Below are 17,765 nucleotides of genomic sequence, written 5' to 3'. Positions count from 1 at the left end.
CTCATTACTTTAATGAGTGCCATGTCCAAGTGTCCAACCATACAATCATCTCCTTTGTGGATTCTTCTCAGACTTTCTTCAATCCTGTTTCAAAAAGGTGTACACGTCTCCCTCCTATAGAGGATGTCAGGAACACATAACTATTTTCTGCATGGGTACTTCTCAAATTTCAGTGGCAGGCACTGAGGGGGCACTTGACGGGATGAGCACTGGGTGTTATTCTGTAAGATGGCAAATTGAACACCAATAAAAAATAAATTTATTATAAAAAATAAGAATCACCTAGAGAGCTTGGTCAATCACAAATTCCTGGCTTTACCCGACAGATTCTGATTCAGTTGGTTGGCATGGGCCTAACAATTTGTATTTCTTTTTTTTTATTTTTTTATTATTTTTAAAAAATTTTTTATTTATTTATGATAAAAATAAGTCACAGAGAGAGAGAGAGAGAGAGGCAGAGACACAGGCAGAGGGAGAAGCAGGCTCCATGCACCGGGAGCCCGATGTGGGATTCAATCCCAGGTCTCCAGGATCGCACCCTGGGCCAAAGGCAGGCGCCAAACTGCTGCGCTACCCAGGGATCCCAACAATTTGTATTTCTAATGAGCTTCCAGGTGTTGCTAATGCTGCTGGTCTGCAGACCTCATTTGACCTGCCTTTTGAATTCTTATCCCAGATTCCTTCTCACTCCATTCTTCAAGATGTTTCCTTCCCATTTCACAGGATTTGTCATCATCAAATCCATTTCTGATGGAGGAAGCTCTAACTTGGGCAGCCCGGGTGGCTCAGCGGTTTAGCGCTGCCTTTGGCTCAGGGTGTGATCCCGGACACCTGGGATCGAGTCCCACGTTGGGCTCCCTTTACGGAGCCTGCTTCTCCCTCTGCCTGTGTCTCTGCCTCTGTCTCTCTGTGTGTCTCTCATGAATAAATAAATAATTAAAAAAAAAAAAAAAGGAAGCTCTAACTCCACTGGCTTTTAAACTCCAACAGACTCTTACTCCATTCTCTCTAAGCAAGCATCTATGGGACAAGGACCTCAATGATTAGCATTTTTTTCTCTGTACAAGGCACATGCCAAATAATAGAAATATTGTGAAATTTATGATATTTCTGCTCTCATGGGTTTGAAAATCTAAATGTTCAGTAATACAATTGTTCAGTAAGGGATTAACCTTCCCCAAAGAAAAGTTTGGCTCTTGCCTGGTACCTGGGAGGTAATCTCTAAACTGTTGGAATATCTAGCCTGGTAAGGAGGTCTCTGTTGACTTGGGGACCTTGGGTCATACTGGATAGTCTATTCTAACAATATGATTTGTGGGAGGAAGATGGGGCTTGGGCCGCATGGTATATGCTTGACATTTGGAGGAGCTGGAGTCTAAGGTCAGCCACACAGGTGGTTAGCTGTGCCAACATGACAAAACCCCGATAAAAACTTGGACACTAAGACTAGGGTGAGCTTCCCTTGTTGCCAACACTTTGTGTTGCCATGCATTGTTGCTGGGAGAAGTAAGTGCTGCCCACATTAGTTCATTGGGAGAGGACAATTGAAAGCTCATGTGGTGTTTCTCCTGGACTCTCTCCTGAGTCTTTTTTATTGGCTGATTTTGATCTGAATCCTTTTACTGTAATAAATTGTAACTGTAAATATAATGGCTTTTCTGACTTCTGTGAATACTTCTAATGAAATATTAAACATGTGGGTGGTCTTGGGAACCTCCCAAACTGTGATAATAAATATATGTAAAATGAATAACCAAAGATAACACATGCCAATTGTTGACGAGTAGAGGAAGTGATAAGTTTCACAGGTCCTCAGTGGAGGAAGCAAACCTTTGGTGGAAAAGACCAAGGGAGGCTCCTGGAGGGAACTAGAGTTAGCTCTTGAAGGATGGGTGACATTGAAAAAATAGAAAACCCCTAAAGCATTTATTTTCTTAAAAATGTTTTGATATGGGGGATCCCTGGGTGGCTCAGTGGTTTAGTGCCTGCCTTTGGCCCATGGCATGATCCTGGAGTCCTGGGATCGAGTTCCACATCAGGCTCCCTGCATGGAGCCTGTTTCTCCCTCTGCCTATGTCTCTGCCTCTCTCTCTCTCTGTGTCTCTCATGAATAAATGGATAAAATCTTAAAAAAAAATAAAAAAAAGTTTTGATAATATAGAAAAGCATGGAGAAAATAATAGAAATCTCCAATAACTCTAATTCTAAAAACCATCAGCAACTTAATATGTTATTGAATTTTCTTTTGGTCTTCTTTCTATGTGTATGTTCTAAAATTTTTAATATGAAAATTCTCAAATGTATAAAAAAATAACGGGAAGAGCATCATGAGCCCCTTATATCTATTACCCAATTATAGTGGCCAATCTCATTTCCTTTATATCCACTTTCATTATACCTATCCCCTAAATGATTTGGAAACAAGCCAAAGACATTATATAATTTCATTGGTATACATGTATGAATCTCTCAGAGATAAGGATTCTCCTTTTTATTTTTTATTTTTTTATTTTTTTAAAGATTTTATTTGTTTATTCATGAGAGACAGAGAGAGAGATAGAGAGAGAGAGAGAGAGAGAGGCAGAGACACAGGCAGAAGGAGAAGCAGGCTCCTTGCAGGGAGTCTGACGTGGGACTCAATCCTGGGTCTCCAGGATCACGCCCTAGGCTGAAGGTGGCGCTAAATAGCTGGACCACCCAGGCTGCCCAGGATTCCCCTTTTTAAATGTACCACAATACCATCATGCCCACGCCCCAAACCAACAATAATGCCTAAACATCACAAAATACCCAGATAATGTTAATATTTTCCACCTTGTTCTATAAATTCTTTTCTTCTTAAATTGTTTGAATCAGAATCCAAAGAGCCACGCCTTTCAAGTTACTGTGTCTCTTAAATCTCTTTTAACAAATGAACTTTCCTAGGTGAGAGACTGAATATCTGCATAGACAATGGCTTAATGATATACATATATTGTTATAAAAAATTTATATAACTTTAACCCACAGCATACAGTAACCTGTCCAGGAAGCTATCAGACTTGTAGGAAGCTAGCCTCCTAGCTCTAATGACAATCCAGTAAGTGAAACAACAAAAGCACCCATTTTAAGTGTACAGTCTGTTTAGCCATGTTAACTACCATCCCAATCAAGATAGAGAACATTTTCATCACTCTTGAAAGTTCCCTTGTGCCTTTTTGAAATCAAATCTACCCTCTCTCAACAGCTCTAGGCGAGCATTGATTATTAGCCTTCTGTCACTATGGATCTAAATGCAGTTCTTTAATAAATCTCCCCGATCATGGCTCCTGGCCAATTCCTGCACTTAGTTTTGCTCTTTTTCCATTCTGGAATTCTTTAGGGCTTTTGGGATGAGCCTGACCTGACTCAGAGCCCTTAGGGTGGAATAGTCTCAGTTCTGGTTTTTCTACAACTTGAATGCCATCTTCTATCACCCTGGGATTAAAAAAAAATATATATATAGCCCTTTGATGGCCTTTCTTGTTTTCCTGTGCTATCATGGTTTTTTTTAAGATTTAAAAAAATTATTTATTTATTCATGAGAGAGAGAGAGAGGCAGAGACACAGACTCCATGCCAGGAGCCCGAGACGCAGGACTCGATCCCAGGACCCCAGGACCACGCCCTGGACCAAAGGCAGGCGCCAAACCACTGAGCCACTCAGGGATCCCCATAAGATTTTATTTTTATTTATTCATGAAAGACAGAGAAAGAGAGGCAGAGACATGGGAAGAGGTAGAAGCAGGCTCCCTCAAGGAGCCTGATATGGAACTCAATCCCAGACCCTGGGATCATACCCTGAGCTGAAGGCAGTCACTCAACCGCTGAGCCACCCAGGTGTCCCACTATCATGGTTTTTGCTGTTAAAATTAAAAAAAAAAAACCTATAACCAGTGGAGATATTAATAAGAAATAGATTTTATTTCTTTCAGTCATTACCTCTAGCCATACCTTGTCTATTTCTTCTTTCCTTTCCTGTAATAAAATCTTAGGCAAATTCCTTAACTACTTTCACCTTAGTCTTGTTCCAACTAGAACTTTATAGTTGGTTTAAACATCTTGTGGCTTCAGAGACCTGCAGTGTCGTGGGGATGGAGGCTTAATTTGATTACGAAGTACACTTTTCTTTTTTCCCCCTTGTCTCTGGTTCTTCCTGAACTGGGAGCAGGCAGGAGGGACAGTCTCCCTGTAGAAAGTGTGTGGTTTTCTTCAGGGGCAGTGATTTTCTGGAGAGAATGACAGCTGATCTCCCTTCAGTCTCTTTTGCTGGTCTAGCTGTACTGCTATGGGATGGTGTGTGTGCGCATGTGTGTGTGTTTTGGCTAAATCATGTATTTTGCAGAAGACATGAAATTGAAGACATGAAATTCCTCGCAGGAAATTTGGGATGTTTTTGACATCAACATGAGGAAAAGGAGGCTAACTCAACAGATGTGTAACACATGTGTTTAAAGACCTCATCTTTTGAACTGTTGAATAGAGAAAAAGAGAGGCATTTTCCTAGCACAGGTTGAGAATAATCTCACATTTGCATCACAGCTAATCTCTTCCTAGATGTATTATTCTTTCCAGAGTTACTAGTAAATTGTCTTTACCTATTTACCATATCTGAGACCCTGAGTGATCTTCACCTTTCTAGTCTCTAAGAACTGCCTGCGTAGAGACATAGCACGCTCCATTCTCTTTTCTCAGGCTGTTATTAAATGCAATACTGAAAGGCTATCTGTGGTTTATGAACCAGGGATGGATTTCTTTTCTCTCAAAAATGAATTATCATGAGACTTTGCTGATGTTGGAAACAGATTTAATAAAGGAGCGTCTTCATATGGTTGAAGGTGGTTTAAATTCAGAACATTTTCCATTATAATTCGAATTGTATAAATTCTGACCCTTCGAGGAATTTACAAGATGAGATGCTCTGTAATCTGCTGCCAGGCATCATGGCTACTAGGTTTTATTGTTTCAGAAATGGCATAATGACTATTGAAAAACACTAATTACATACAGTTTGATGTGATAGAGGAACATAATACATTTGTTCTGCCCTGTAGACCTTTGTTTCACAAAGATAATCTAAGGTACATAAGAAAACAATAATATATTGTTCATGGCATTTGCAGATTATTATTATTTTTTAATCTAAGGGCATTTTGAATAATTTTTTTGCATTTCAAATCCTCTAATGAAAGTAGCAAAATATAGTGAGAAGAGCAATGGACTGGAATTGGATTTCAGTTTTTACCCAGCTTCTTATAGGCTTTATGAACATGGTCAGTTTGCCCAAACTCCTTGGGTAACAGTTTCCTTTTCAGAGAATAAGAGAGTTGAACTAGATAATTTCTAAGGTATTTTGAAACTGCAGAATCCACTGATTCTATGTTGTATAAAAAAAAAAAATCAAGAAACCATTAAGTAAATTATTTGTATCATCCTGTTGATTATTAAATAACGAGCCTTGTTTTGTTAATTATATCCTTTAGCATTTTATGTTTTTACTTTTTTATTTTTTTAAAAGATTTTATTTATTTATTTGAGAGAGTGACAGAGCAAGCATGAAGAAGGTGGTGGGGGGGATGGGCAGAGGGAGAGGGAGAAGCAGACTCCCCTCTGAGCAGGGAGCTGATGCGGCGCTTGATCCCAGGACCCTGGGATCATGACTTGAGCCGAAGGCAGATGCTCAACCACCTGAGCCACCCAGGTGCCCCCATTTTATGTTTTTAATATTTTGAGAACAATCTACTTTTCCATTATATTTTCAGGTCTATTATTGCTTTGGAAAAAGAAAGCTTTGATTTTTGTGTATTTAGCTTGTATCCAGCTATTTTACTGAATGCTTTTTGTCCTAACAGATTTTTAGTTGAGATGCTTGGATTTCTGGAGATGAAATCTATGAATAATAATTTTAAGACCTCAAGAACAATGTTGAGGAATATTCATGATATCAGGTATCCTTCCTGGTTTTTAACTTGAGTAGTATGTATGTCTTTGCTTAATATGATGTTTATTATTGGTATATAAATACTCTATCAAATTTGGATGTTTTCCTATTTCAATTTTACTTAGGATTTTTATATATGGTTTTCTGGCATCTATCAAAATAGGCAGGCTTTTTTTTTCTTTAATCTACTGATATAATGAATTACATTAATAGATTTTTCCAATGTTAAACCATCCCAGAATTTTAAAATCATCATAAAATTCCTGTAATAAACCAAACTTGGTTATTGTGCTTCAAAAACACACTTTCAAATTTAATTTGTTAATATATTATATAAGATTTTGTCATTTATATCATACTGCAAGTAATATAGGTCTATAATTTTTTTGTACTTAAAGAAAATAGTTTGAATCAGAATTATGCTTAACTCTCAAATGATTTGGAAAGATTTTTCATCTTCCTTTATGCTCTGTTATAATTTGAACAGCATAGGAATTAGCTGTTCTTTGAAGGATGGATAGAATTCATGGGCAAAACCATCAGGGCCTGGTTCCTATTGCAGTGGTAGATGTTTGACAATTTTTCTAGTAATTCTATGGTTATTGTTAATTTATTCTACCTTTTCTTGAACCTATTTTGGTAATTTATATCTTCCTAACGTCATTCATTTCATCTTGGTATTCAAATTTACTGGCATATGCTGTTTTTTTTATTAATTATTTTAATTACCCCTATATTTGTAGTCTCATTCCTGATATTTATTACTTTCCTGCTTGTTTTATCATTTATTTTTAAAAATTAATTGAAAAATTGATGTATAATTGATAAAGATTACATTAGTTTCAAGAGTACAACATAATGATTCAATATTTGTATATACTGTGAAATGATCACCATAATACATCTTGTTAACATCCATTACTATATGTATTCCCCCTATTTCTTGAATTGTTTTGCTAGGGGTTTATCTTTTTCATTCAGTGTTTCAAAGAACCTACTCTTGGTTTTTCTTATACATCTTTAGATTTTTAAAAATAAGGGGTTAATTATTGGTTCACTAAATGGAAGATATTCCAGAAAAGTCATTTGTTACCTTGTCTGGAGTCCCCATGTTGACCCTCCTAAGTAGAGTTTAGAGGAAAGTGAGGATGGGGCTAGGAATAGGGAAATCAATCCTAGTTGAACTGTGAACTGCTTGGAAGGTGGACTTAGTGATTTTATACCATGTAATACTGATTAATATATAATCTACAACTCAATATGGGGGAGAGATAGTGTTTGGCAGCTTGAAGGCAGTGCATGTTATGTTGAAAGTTAAAGCTTTAGAAAGACTTGCCTTTGTTTGTTTTAAAGATTTTATTTGGGAACCCTGGGTGGCGCAGCGGTTTAGCGCCTGCCTTTGGCCCAGGGCGCGATCCTGGAGACCCGGGATCAAATCCCATGTCGGGCTCCCGGTGCATGGAGCCTGCTTCTCCCTCTGCCTGTGTCTCTGCCTCTCTCTCTCTCTCTCTCTGTGTGACTATCATAAATAAATAAAAATTAAAAAAATAAAGATTTTATTTATTTATTCATGAGAGACATGGAGAGAAAGAGAGGCAGAGACACAGGCAGAGGGAGAAACAGGCTCCCTACTGGGAGCCGGATGTGGGACTCTATCCTGGGAGTTTAGGATCACGGCCTGAGCTGAATGCAGTGGCTCAACCACTGAGCCACCCAGGTGTCCCAAGACCTGTGTTTGAATCCTAGTTCTGCCACTTACAAATGGGGTTACTTTGGGCAATTCTCTTGGCTACTATGTCTCATCTGCTTGTGTGTTTAGGGAGAACACATATCTAACCCTGGTGGGTGGTAATAGCAATGGTAGTTGTTATTAATCTAGTATGTGGTCAAATCATAGAGTCTCAGTTTCTCATTCTAAAAAGGTGAGGTTTTATCCTTTGGAAGCTACTCAGCAGGAAGATCTAGAAACACTTTTCTTCTAGCAGCACAAGCTGTTTTCTCATCCTTTGCCAGAGTAGGGCAGGCTCTGATAGCCAGATGTGGAGATGCCAGTCTTTCTCTGCACCATCCCAACTAGCTCAAAGAATTAGACTACCTCTGCTAGATAACCTTTCTCCCACACTTTCAATGATAATATCTGGGCAGTGAGGCTGTAAAGCAGGAAAAGGTGGTGTATATATATATATATCTATATATCACTGATATATACTTCTCTCACTTGGGTTATAAATTTAGGATTTTTGAAGTTTGACATGTAATTTAAAGAGTCCGTTATGGTCTCTTTGGAATGGCAAAGTAGAACACAAGGCCTGTGGGCCCCTTAAAACAGAAGGATGAGATGAGGTAGCAGCCAAGGTTTGTTTCCTGAAAGTTTTCCCACCCTTCCCTTCCTTCCCATTCTGACACAAATGGTTCCTGTGCTGTGCCGGAAGGGAGACAAATCCGGAGATGTCTGGGAAATATGCTATAATGTTGGCGCTTATACATCTTTGTGAAATCTTAGCTCCTATTCCATGCAACATGCTACATACCCAAAAGTCTCTTCCTGTTTCTCCTACTGTTATTTTTATCCCTTGGGGATTTGGGGGCCCATGGCTATTGGGAGTGGAGGGGTGGTAAAGTCCTATGGCCATAGCAGTTTGTACACTTCCCTGCAATTTATGAAGCCCAACTCCAACATTGTCTCACTGGCTTCTTAGCACAACCTCATGAGCTCAACAGAGCAGATAGGGCTGTTATCTCCACTTTGTAAGTGAGGAAATGGAGACCCAGGGAGGCTAAACACTTTGCCCAAGGTCACACCTAGAAGGCCTGAAGCAGATAGTAGTTTCTACTGCTAAGTCCAGGGCTGCTTCCACCTACAGGGCAATCTGTCCTCTGCAAAGACCAAATCTCAGATCAGAGATCTTGCACTTGAAAGTTCTCATCACTTCCTGCCTGAGGGGCCTCAGCTTGGCTCAACTTCCCTCAGTGTAGGAGAGGAAGAGGTGGGCAGAGGGGATGGAGAGGAAGAGAGGAAGGAGAAGCAGGGGAGAAACAGGGTATATACTCTTACTTCTCAAATGTTAGACAATTCCTCCTCAGCTTGGCCTCTTTAGCTACCCAAACCTTTCCCAGTGATGTGATCCTTTAGTGCGCCTGATTCCTGATTGTTTCTCAAAAGTCCCCCTGTGGTTTAGCTCTTTACATCCTCTCCTGGCAGAACAGACAATATAAATGTAAACTGTCATCATCATTGCATTGGACCCAGGGGAAAGAGATGACATTTCCTTGTGAGACTGAAGGGGAGCAGAAGCAGATGTGGGGAAGGGTTGTTTTGCAAACCAAATGTTGTAGATTGTTTTTTAACAGTCTTAGGAGAGACAAAATGTTTACTGAGAGGAAATGGATAATGTTCCTTGGGTTGTTCAGTCTCTACTAGGAAGGAATAGGTGTACCTAGCCCCAATCCAATTCCATGCTCCCCACGCCTCTCCTCACTGCCCCAGACACCTTATGCTGGCTTTGCACTGCAGCAAGAGCCATAAAGTTGACAGCTCTTTCAAAAAAAGGTGGCAATAACTGGCTCATTTTCATAAAATGGGCAAACATTTGGCAATAATGGAGGGGGGGAGGTACATTTTTGGTTGTCAATGTGGGGAGGTACACCATTGGCATTGGAAGGATCGAGGCCAGAGATGCTGCTAATCATCCTACAATGCAAGGGCAGCCCCTACAACAAAGAATTATATGGCCTGTAATGTCAAGAGTGCTGAGGAAGAGAAGCTCTAGCCTAAAGTGAGGCCCAACATGCAATAGTCATACTGGAATTGTTGGTCCAATGGTTGGGTGCTGATATGTTCACAAGTTTAAAGTAAGGCAACTCCAGATACCATATTTTGGGGTTAATTTTTATAATTTTTGGGGCCTTATTTTAATTAATTAATTTATAGATTTTATTTATTTGAGAGAGAGATAGCAAGCATGAGTGGAGGATGGTAAGGGGTGGGGGAGCAGAAGAGGGAGAAGCAGACTCTCTGCTGAGCAGGGATCCTGTTGCAGGACTTGATCCAAGGACCCTGGCATCATTACCTGAGCCAAAGGCAGATGCTTAACCAACTTGAGCCACTCAGGTGCCCCTAGCCTTATTATTACATTTTTTAATCCATACATGAGATATTATATTCCTACTGCAAATGATTCAAACAATACCAGAGTGAAGAGGGCAAAACGTGACTGTTCTGTTTCCTTTCCTCTCTTGCTTTTCCCTGTCCCTCAATGACCTTCTCCTCTCTCCTTTCTGGAGATCATGTTCTAGGTACCTTTAGGGTACATACACTTCTTTTTTTCTTACGTAAATGGGATTACTAAATGCTACTCTTCTTCAACTTACTTTTTGCACTTAACATCTTAGCAAATAAACTTCTGGGCTATTCAAAGTTTCTCAATGAGAAAATAGTCTCATATTGTCAAAGTAATAGCAACAGCAACACTTTATGGCTCTTACTGTATGCTGGCAAAATTCTAAAGGCTTTGCACACAACTCATTTAATCCTCAGAAACACTGTGAGTTAGGTACTATTTTATTCCCATTTTATAAATTAGGGAACTAGGCACTCAGTCTGGCTGAGTTCTTGTCTTTGACCTTGCTCTGTCTGTCCAGAAAGGGATTATTTGAGGATTGGGGAAACTTAGATGACATCCATGGATGTGATATTGTAAAATAATAAAAAAAATTAGATTTGTTTTTTGTATCTGATTTCTGGCAAGAGCTTCTAAAAACTTTTGCATGTTCCTGAATGAGAGGAGTGAAAGGAACATCTTTTGTTATAATATTTGGGCTTAGTCCTCAGATCTTGACAGAGAACTAAGAGCTTGGAATCTTAGAGTGAAAGAGTGTTTTTTGGTGTGCTAATGAGATGACTGGTGGTTGGGGCCCCTCCGTGGCCTTAGGATGCAGGCTGGTCTCCAGAAAGACCAAGATATGATTAGAAAGTTAGAACTTTCATCCCCATTCCCTGCCTCCCAGGAGAGAGACTGGAGATTTAATTAATCAGTAATGGCCAATGATTTAATCAATTATGCCCATGTAATGGAGACTCCATAAAGCCTCTGAACATCAGGATTTGGGAGCTTCTGGTTTGATGAACACACTGAGTTTCCGGGAGGGTGGTATACCTGGAGAGAGCATGGAAGTCTTATTCTCCAAATCCCTGTCCATCACCCCCTTCATGTCTTGTTCTATCCATCTCTTCTAATTGGCCGTTTGTGAGTTATATCCTTTATAATCAGCCAGTAATCATAAGTAAAGGCGCTTCATGAGTTCTGAGTTATTCTAGCAAATTATTGAACTTGAGAAAGGGATCATGAGAACCCCTTGACTTTATAGCTGGTACAGTCCCAGTAACTGGTTGGACTTGCAACTGACATCTGAAGTGGGAGCAGTCTTGTAGGGCTGAGGCTTGTAATGTGTCGGGTCTGCCTTTAGTGTCAGAATTGAACTGAATTGTAGGATACTCAGTTGGTGTCTGGAGAGTTGAATTGGTTGGTATGAGGAAAAAAACACACATTTGGTGTCAGAAGTGTTGTGAGTGAAAAAAAACAAAAACAAAAACAAAACAGCTCAGAACAGATATTCATTGAACACCAGGCACATGTTCAGCACTGCCAGGCATCCCTGCCTGCCAGGAAATCCTGGTCTTAGAGTAATAACACACAAGTAGACAGATGACAGCAGCTTACAGCAGTTCGGAGTGATAAGTGTAGCAATAGGAACAAACTTTGGGAGACAACAGGCATCATTTAATTTATGCCTCAGCTCCAGGAGAGAAATTCAGAACCATTCTTAAATTAAAAATAGTCTCTCCTTATTAGTTAGTTTTTGTGTCTCTGACATTTTTAAGCAAGCTTAATCATAATTTGCTTTACAATCTTGCTCTCAAGTTTTATAATAGGAGATGTCAGTAATCAAAATAACTCTTCAGGCTTTGTAAAACGGAAGAGTTTGGAATGCCACTATCTAAACTTTTCATATCCAGAGCATCACATTAGACATACGTCTTATTATTTCCTGACTTTCAAATGTGTTTTGCTAAATATGACACTTCCTTTCTTCACTACTCTATAGAGTAATTTTTCTCTTTTACCAATGGTGACTTTTCAACAGCTTGATTACAAAACATAAGGGCACCCACTAGGACTCGATTATCCAATTCAAAAAGCTGCCCATTATTAAATGGAGGAACATGGACAGATGACCACAGATGTCTTTGGTATTAGTGAGAGAGCAGCTCTGGTTATTCAGATTCCTTGAGAAAGTTTTGGATGCATTTCTATCACTTCAGTTATAGGAAAGTTTCAACATCCTCTATGCCATTTGAAGTGCTTTTATGGCTGTAGGGCTTACAGGCTGGTTCCTGAGAGGCCTTCCTAGGCAACTGGACTTTGGGGAATTTGCTCTTAGCCTTTGGCAGGCTGGCTGTGGAAGACTGACCACTGGTCTCTGCTGAAGGCTAGTGTATTGATTTGTCATATGGAACAGAACTACAATAAGGATGAATACCTGTGGCTTCTGGCTTGTGCCTCCTGTAAGGGGACATTTACAGAGTGCATTAGGCAGGATCCAGGTTCAATTAAGTGAGATAGAGATCCAGATTTCATAGAAGTCCAAATGTGACAGAAGTTTCTGTTACATAAAAGTCTAAGCCCAGAGAAGATCCTTTCCTTCTATTTATTTTACATTTCTTGGTTGTGGCCTCATCTGCAAAGTCCAAGAATGCCCCCTACCATGTCTGCTTCCCAGGCAGTAGGAAGGGAGAAGGGGGAAAGGAATACATTTGCCCTGGGAGCTGGATGCAGAGGACATATATAACTCTTCTTACTCTTCCCATTGACGAGAATTAAGTCATGTGGGCAAGCCTGACTGCAAGGGCACCTGGGAAATGTAGTCTTTTTTTCCAGGTGGCCATATATCCAGTGGGATGTTTTATTAAGAAAAACAAGTATTAGGAAAGTAACTAGTAGTATCTTCCATATCTGGAAAAGCTAAGTTATGACAAGGACATTGTTTACTGAGCACAGAATTGAAGAAAGGGGGAGAGGTGGGTGTTTAACAATGGTAGAACGTTAGTCATCAACCCCGTGCAACAGGCAGGTATCAGCCTTGTGACCAGATGACACAAGTGTGTGGACCATGATGCTCTTCACCCATAGGGAGTACGTGGCGCTTACTGCCCTCTCTCTCTGCCATTCATTTTTGTGTGTTTTAGTCTGCTCAGCAGAGAGCCAACAATTCCTGCCCTATTATGTGGGAGGCTGAGATCTGATTTTTTTGGTGGACTGACAAGTACTTTTCACTATAAGCTCCACAAAGCCAATGATTATCTCTTATTTGCCGCTATCATGGGTTGATGTCTGGCATATCCCAATTTAATAAAGTTTTGAAAATGACCTTTCTTCTCTAAACCCAGCTTTATTGAAGTGTAATTGATTAATAAAAGTGGTGTATATTTAAGATGTACAACTTGGTATTTTTATATACATATATACATTGTCAAATAATCATCGCGATCAAGCTAATTAACATATCCCTGACCTCACCTAATTACCTTTCTGTGTGTGTGTGTGTGTGTGTGTGTGTGTGTGTGGTGAGACATTTAAGATGTTCCCTCTTAGCAAATTTCAAGTATACAACACAGCACTGCTAACTAGAGTCACATTACTGTACATTAAATCTCTGGAGCTTATTTATCTTCCATAACTGAACATCTGCCCATTTCTTCCATTCCCTGGCAACCACCATTCTGTTCTCTGCTTCTATAAGTTTGACTATTTTAGATTCCACATATAAGTGAGATCATGCAGTGTTTGTTATTCTGGGTCTAGCTCCTTTCACTCGGCATAATGTCCTCCAGGTTCATCCATATTGTTGCAGATGGCTAGATTTCCTTCTTTTTTAAAAGGCAGGATAATATTCCATTGTATAATATACATACTGTATGTGTACATATTATATATATTATGAAATATATCATATATAATATATATAATATACATTTGTGTAATTGATGTAATTTGTGTAATACATAATTATATAATATATATAGCATATAACATGTATACAATATAGGATATATATATATGCAATGGAATATATTTTATTTTGGAATATTATATATATATAAAATAACCATTTGCTTGTTGGAATATTGTGTGTGTGTGTATATATATATATAAATATATATACATATATATATATATAAAATAAGCAAATAACCATTCATTTTCTGATCTCTTCATTCCTTCATTCCTCAGGAGTGCTGAGCCCATTCACTGTATGGCAGATATATTTCTGCTTGTCCCAGACTTTACTTGCCCTGGAAGATAATCTCTCTCTAAGGCAACATTTAAATATCTCTGATCAAATTTTATAGTGCAATCTGAATGTTTGGGAAATTTTGACATCTCACACCATCATTTACTTGCCTTGAAATAATTTGAGGTGCAATTTGCTACTGCACTTAATCTCTTGTAATTCTTCTTGATTCTCCGTGTATCAGAAAGTAAAACTGCTGTTTAAGAAACCAGACTTAACAAGAAAATACTCCTCGAATTTTTGACATGTGAGACCTTTATTGAGGGGGCTGAATTGTCTGACAGTGTCCACAGAGCTCTGGGATTTGGGAACCTGAGCTTTTTCTAATATATTTATAGGTATAAACTATAAAGGCCTCAGGTTTTCTTCCTCAAATGCATGTATCCTGCCTCAAATGCAACTTTGCAACATTATTGGGTAAGCCTCGAGCTTGTTTGAAATGAAATCTTGATGAGATTTTCAGGAAAAGATTGTGATTTGAGCTTGTAGGAACAATGCCTGGTGTGAGGCCCACAGGCCACATCCCAATGTGGGACAGGGTGAAAATAATTACCCCAATTTACATAGTCAGCTACACAGATGGAACTCACATCCTAGTATTTTTTTCTCGATTATTCTTTTTTTTAAAAGATGCAATAGATATTTTATTTTTCTTATTCTTTTTTTAATGAATTATCTGTGTGATTTTATTTATTTTCTTTTTTCTTAATTGGAGTTCAATTTGCCAACATATAGCATAACACCCAGTGCTCATCCGGCCAAATGCCCCCCTCAGTGCCCATCACCCAGTCACCCCATACCCCCTCCCACCTCCCTTTCCACTAACCCTTGCTCATTTCCCTCGATTATTCTTATTGAAAGATAATTCTCTATTTCCTACAGTGGTTCTCAGAGAAGGAAACTGAATATGGGGGCGGGGGAGAAGTGAGTAGGAAGGGAAGGGGCTCTCCAGTGGAAACTCTGAGAAATGTTAGCTAGATGGCTCTTAGATAAGAGCTGGGAGGATGTGGCTTTAATGAATGAGAATGAAGATTGAGTTTCTTGGTACTTAGGTGACTGGAGACATTTTTCATTTATACTCCTAATCATTGAGTGCTTATTGAATGCAAGGTGCTAATTAAATTTTGATTAAAAAGTTGCAAGTCTCCACTTTCCAGGAGTTTACAAGATAGAGAGAGTACAGATGACAGACCCAGAAGACTTATTTTCTACAAGCTCATTGCATTTTCTCAGTTTTCTCTTAAAGTTCCATTTGGTTGCTTCAGATCTTGATTGCTCTTAGTTCAGAGCTGGATTTAGCTGAATGTAGGAAGTAGGGGAGAGGCAAAGTCTGTTAAGTCACTTCTTATAAATGTTAAGACTGAAGTGAGCCATTACAGTGAAGTCTCCACTTGTGTCTCCAGCGAGCCAGTGGAAGCCTTCAATGCTCCTGAATCTGTCATGATTGCAGTATTCATGGAGCTCTTTCTCTGTGCCAGGTGCCAAGTGGGGTTATGTGGGTTATACCATTTAGTCCCCACGACAGCCTTGGGGAGGAGTATAATTTTTGGACATATTTTTATAGATTGGGAAACTAAGGGTCAGAGTGGTTGAGCGAATTTATGTAGCTAGGAAGTAGCTGGGTCAGATTTCAGCCTGCAGAGTCTGATTTCCAAGATGGTGTGCTCAAATGCTTTACTGGACAGCTCAGCTGTTTCACGCAAATTAGCGGATCTGACCCACAGTCACATTACCTATTAAATTATCTGAATTATTTCACCCTACAAGCTTGCAGGTGAACAATTGCATTTTATCCTGGAATGTTAGAACCTCTGGCAATTAGAGGTGGGTGGCTCAGTGGTTGAAGGTCTGCCTTTGGCTCAGGTCAGGATCCCAGGGTCCTGGGATCTGGTCCTGCATCAGGCTTCCCGTGGGGAACCTGCTTCTCCCTTTGCCCATGTCTCTACCTCTCTCTGTGTCTCTCATGAATAAATAAGTAAAATCTTAAAAAAAAAAAAAACAACCTCTGGCAATTGAAGGGGAGCTAGCTTTTATGTAAGGGAGATAGAAAGGTTTGTTCAGAGTGAAGTGTGGGCTGCTGCTAGATATGAATAAAATAGAAACTTTCTTGGAAATCTTCAGGGCTGGGCAGGGAAAGCCACTTAGGACTATCCAGGTGAGGCTAAAAGAATTGAGGAGTCTAAGTGTTTTCAGGTGAGATTTGTACAAAGCCACACAGAGCAAAAGGACACAAATTCCCCAAATAGCTCAGAGGTACATTGGGTGTGATTCAGGACTTAACCACCTGTCTGGCCACTGGGGGGCTCAGCTGGAAACAGACTCTCTGGTAGGTCCTTCACTTTTCTGGCTGCAGGTTGTCCTCCCCGAGGCCAGAGAGAGCCATACATTGGACTGTTGTTTACCTCCCAGTGCGGAAGAGAGACTGGATGGGGAAGTGACAGTGGAGCCAAACTTAGGGAAAAGATAGGAGTCTTTGGTGTCCTCAAGGCTTTTGTGTGCAGAAACATAAGTTCTTCCTCCATCATTTACATTTAATTCACACATCTTACTATTTTAAGTCTAGCACATTCCAGTAATCATACTTAACTCTATTCCTGAGATTGAAAGTTATGTACCCACGATAGATATTAGCAGGTCACTTCACACAATTTGGGAGCTGCCTTCTCAGCTAACTTGAGTTAGAACAATGGCCAGGCCTTGTTCTGGACCCTGCTGGTAACTTGTCAGGCCTCAGTGAATGTGAGTTTTGGGATGTGCTGTCAGACTTCACACCTTCAAGGGGGATGTGGTCATTTAGCTTGTGTCCCTGGATTCAAGTTGTGTGTGGTGCATTTCTTCATTCTTCTGTATACATACAATCCTACCTTATTTGATGGCCTGATTGGATTTTGCATTACACTGGCTCTTATGAAAAATAAATGTCTTTTCCATCTAACTCTAAAGACTTTTGACCTTGATGGAGTGTTGCATTTCTTTTTCTTTTCTTTTTTCTTGCATTTCTTTTTCATATAATTCCCACGATCATCCAGCTCTCGCAGATTTTAAAATGATCTTTGACTGGCTTTGTCCATTTGATAACCACCTCCACCCTACTGATATCAGAGAAAGGCAGGGCATAAGGGTCACACTTTTGGACTTGAGTGAGGTGATTTCACAAGTTTAAGTGAAAGCATAGGCACAGCTCCATGGTCAGACACCAGAAGACCCCAGGTCAATGTCGGGAAGGGTATAGAAACATCTAAGCAGCTCCACTGAGGGTTGTTTTTGACAGAAATAGCATTTGAACGAATGGGGATCCATAAAAGAGGAAAGGAAAGGCACACGATTGAGTATAATATTATCAAAACAGCGTCATTCTCAACATTAGAGTTGAGAATGATTTGAGACTCGAAACAAAAATGCCTAGGACAAAATGATGTTTTGCCTTGTTTTGAAACAAAAATGCCAAAGGCTTT

Source organism: Canis lupus, chromosome 29 (assembly GCF_048164855.1).
Source record: "Canis lupus baileyi chromosome 29, mCanLup2.hap1, whole genome shotgun sequence".
Lineage (NCBI taxonomy): Eukaryota > Metazoa > Chordata > Mammalia > Carnivora > Canidae > Canis > Canis lupus.
This window is presented reverse-complemented; position numbering follows the sequence as displayed.